The following is a 3735-nucleotide window of genomic DNA, read 5'->3' on the forward strand; positions in this document are numbered from 1 at the left end:
ATCTTGAAGTTCTTGAGGGGGAGTACCACAGGGTCTATTCCGTATGCGTCCGTTGTGACGAAGCTGTGCATGGCAGTTGGTGTTTATTGGCCTGCACATGAGCAGTTGCAGATCCCAAGTGCTCTTATAGACAGCACTACTTTGGCTACGATACAAGAATGGGATGGAGGCAAGCCCGATCTGATTGGGCTTGCTTATAATTTTGACCACCTACCTGGTGGAAGGCCAGCTGTTGGGGCTACTCAGGCGAGTAGGACTGCATAGAGATCTCAGCTAGGAGATGAGGCAGGGCCATTACAGCAAACACATGTGGAGGAGGAAGGAGCTGATATGGGAGCTGGCATGAGCATGACGAAGTATAGGCGTCTAGCTAGAAGGATGGATACGATGCATGACATCCACAACAGGTTTGAACGTGATCTCACCAAGGCATTGGAGACGGCTTTTAGAGCCACCGGTATTGACATCCAGTGGCCAATTTTTGGTGAGGATTCCATGTATCCACCTCCGGACACACCTGACACTCCACCCGTTGATGGTGAGGAGCCTGCTTCTGATTAGGTATGCCTAAATTCCTTACTATTACCTTCACTGAGGACAGTGAATATTTTAAGTTTGGGGTAGTAGTTGAAGGAATATGTTTTGTGTGAGTCGCATGTAGTTTGCATATTCATGATAGTTTAGTTCATATAGTTGCATATTTTGTCATATAGTTTTTTTTATTTTTGGTAGTTTTTATGTTAGTTTGTTCATATAGTTCATGCATTTGCATTATAACATGATCCCTTAGATGATATTTCCAGTTGACTTGTGATATTGATGCTAGTGTAGTGATATCGTATTTAGTGATGTTAAGTCTTATCGAATTAGTTTGTATGGTAGAGGCAATTGTATTTCACTAAGTCTTATAGGTTGCTAGAGTGCTAGATCATGATCATGGTTTGTTTGTTTATCAAGGTTTAATCGCTTGTTTATATTTAAAATTTAGGATATTCTCTTAATAATAAAATAACATAAATTTTTAGAAATTAGAGAAAAATTGGATTACATTGCTAGTTGTGTGGCTAGGTGTCAAATGGCTAGTAGCCGACTCATATTTATATGAGTAGTCTAGGGTTGAGCGAGATGGAGCCAAATGTACTCGTTCAGAAATTTGTTATAAAAAAAAGAAAAAAATTGAAAAAAAAAGAAGAAAAAGAAAAAATGAATAAGTGTTATGTGTAATTGATCACGGGTGGGCTCTTTAGTACTCGAGTTATTAAGTTCTTAGGGGACTTTATTCCTAGTGACCTAAGGCTTTTATAGTCTGGGATCTGCTAATCTAACGCTCGCTACATGGGTACTATTGTACAAGTCTTTTGTGGACCTCACTCATTGCACGATCAAATAACCATATGTGTTTTGTTTTGTTTGAATAAAAGCATGAATCCGTATAAAACTCCAATATAAGAATTGAAGTGTTATAATTTATTTTGAGTCTAGCTTTTTATTTTATTGATAACCTTGTGATTGCCTTGTTCAGCATTGAGTCATGATTATTGATCTAGTTATGATAGTATATCTGTAAGCATTTATACACACGCACATATCTAGTTTGTAAGTTGATTTGTATAATTTGATTGATCTTTATGCAAGTAACTGCATTTGTTGAGATGTTGCTCGTTAATTGGTTTAGTTATTCTATTGGGATCATTGCATTCATATTAGTTGCATTCATGCATTTTTGTTTCTTCTTCTTTGAGTCTGTTTATGCTTGAGGACAAGCATCGATTCAAGTTTCGGGGTATGTTGAGTGGCATTTATGACACTTTATAATGCTCTAATAAGCTTTGAATTGATGCGGTTGTACTCAAGTTATTAAGTGTTTTAACGTGTTTTCTAGTGTTTTTGCATTTCAGGCATTATCTAGGTAATCAGGTGAATTAGCATGTTTTGGTGCTAATTCGGTATCAAGGTGGTGTTGGAATAAAAGCTCGTGGAAAGCCGGCTCGAAGCAGTAAGGAAAAGAAGAAAAGCTGAAGTTTTTCCAGAAGTACGGCGCGCCCATGCTGGTCAAGCGCGCGGCCGCACCAGGATGTCAGAAAGGTAGCGCCCCCGCCCTGTGATAGCGCGCGGCCGCGCCGGTACAAAATCAGAGAATCCTAACTCTATTATAATTGCAATTTGAGGACTTCTGGATTGCATGGGGCTGCTATATAAACAACTTTAGGTCATTTTTCATATAGAATCAAGTCCGAGACATATCAGAATGCAAGGAGAAGACGACAAGAGACCTATAACACAATTCAACAAAGGCGAAGACGATCTAGTTTATTTTTGTGAATCTTTATTTTGAGTTGTAATCTTGGATGCTCGTTTCTTGTTTTGTTGAACCCATACTCTTGTGTTAACTTGGTTTTGTTTATTCGTTATAAAGTATATGTTTGTTATACCATGCTTTCAACGGAACCCACGTTGATGATGAGTCCGATTATGGGCTAATCGTTATCGTGGGGTTCTAACGGATTTATTTATGGATTTCTCTAGTCAATTTATTTTGATGCCTTAGTGTGTGGTGACTGTATGATAACCTAGTATTGGTTGTGCGTATTCATTTTATGAGCGTCGCGAACTTAAAAGATAGTGTGTTAATCTTTAATGAAGCGATAGTGAATTTAAGGATTTAGAACTTGTCAAGGTAGCATAGATTCATGTATTTATATGCATGATTCCTATATAATTTTAACCATCTTACTTGCCCTATGTAATCAAGATAGTTAACTCGTTCTTAAACCATTATGTTGTCAAATTCTATAGACATATAGGGTCTCAATATAATTGGTGTCTATTCAGCTTCCATCTCTTTTGTGGATGTCTGCTAGTATGGTATTCGTGCAACGAAAATTGGCATTTATCAGTTTCGTGTTATCTGATTAGTGTCATCACCATTACATGCTAAGGTTAAGAACAATAATGCTATTAAATGAAGTATTTAATGAAGTTAGAATCCCATGTTTGTCATATATATTAATTCAATCATCTTTACTCTCTTAGTTATAATTGATAGTTTAATTTTTAGTTATAAACAACCTCAATTTGTTATCATCTTAGCATTGAATAATAACCATACATTGTTGCTTAAGTGCATAAATTAATTAGTTAACCAAGCTAGTCTCTATGCGAACGAACTAGAAAAGATTCTATATTACTTGCGAACGCGTATACTTGCGTGTATTATTAGCGCGTTTTTAGCGATTAACAACAACAAACTTGGGTTTCCTCCCAAGAAGAGCTTGTTTTATGTCGTTAGCTCGAAGTAGCACCCTGATGCTCTTACGAGCATTCCTGATGCTCCATCTAGCATGGGTCTAGAAGTAGCACCCAATCCATTGTAGAAACAGTTTATAATCATCCAATCAGGCATGCCATGGTTTGGGCACTTCCTTAACATCTACTTATATCGATCCCAAGCCTCACACAGAGATTCTCCAGTTTGCTGAGCAAACTGAGTAAGAGCATTCCTGATTGCAGCAGTCTTCGCCATAGAGAAGAATTTAGTGAGAAACTTTTGAGCAAGATCTTCCCAAGTAGTGATAGACCCTGGTGATAAAGAATGTAACCAGCACTTAGCTTTATCCCTCAGAGAGAATGGGAAGAGTCGCAGTTAAATAGCATCTTCAGTCACACAGTTGAACTTGAAAGTGTCACAGATCTTGACAAAATCCCTGATATGAATATTGGGGTCTTCTGTAGGAG

The 3735-nt window shown here is 37.6% G+C and overlaps 1 non-coding gene across 1 annotated transcript; it reads left to right on the forward strand.

Moving 5' to 3' along the window:
- The first annotated feature begins 3401 nt into the window (after nt 1–3401).
- LOC141699485 (small nucleolar RNA R71) lies at nt 3402–3508 on the forward strand. Its single transcript, XR_012565946.1, has one exon. It is a non-coding gene; the product is annotated as a small nucleolar RNA R71 (small nucleolar RNA).
- Nucleotides 3509–3735: the final 227 nt, after the last annotated feature.

The sequence above is a fragment of the Apium graveolens genome, chromosome 11 (assembly GCF_009905375.1).
Source record: "Apium graveolens cultivar Ventura chromosome 11, ASM990537v1, whole genome shotgun sequence".
NCBI lineage: Eukaryota > Viridiplantae > Streptophyta > Magnoliopsida > Apiales > Apiaceae > Apium > Apium graveolens.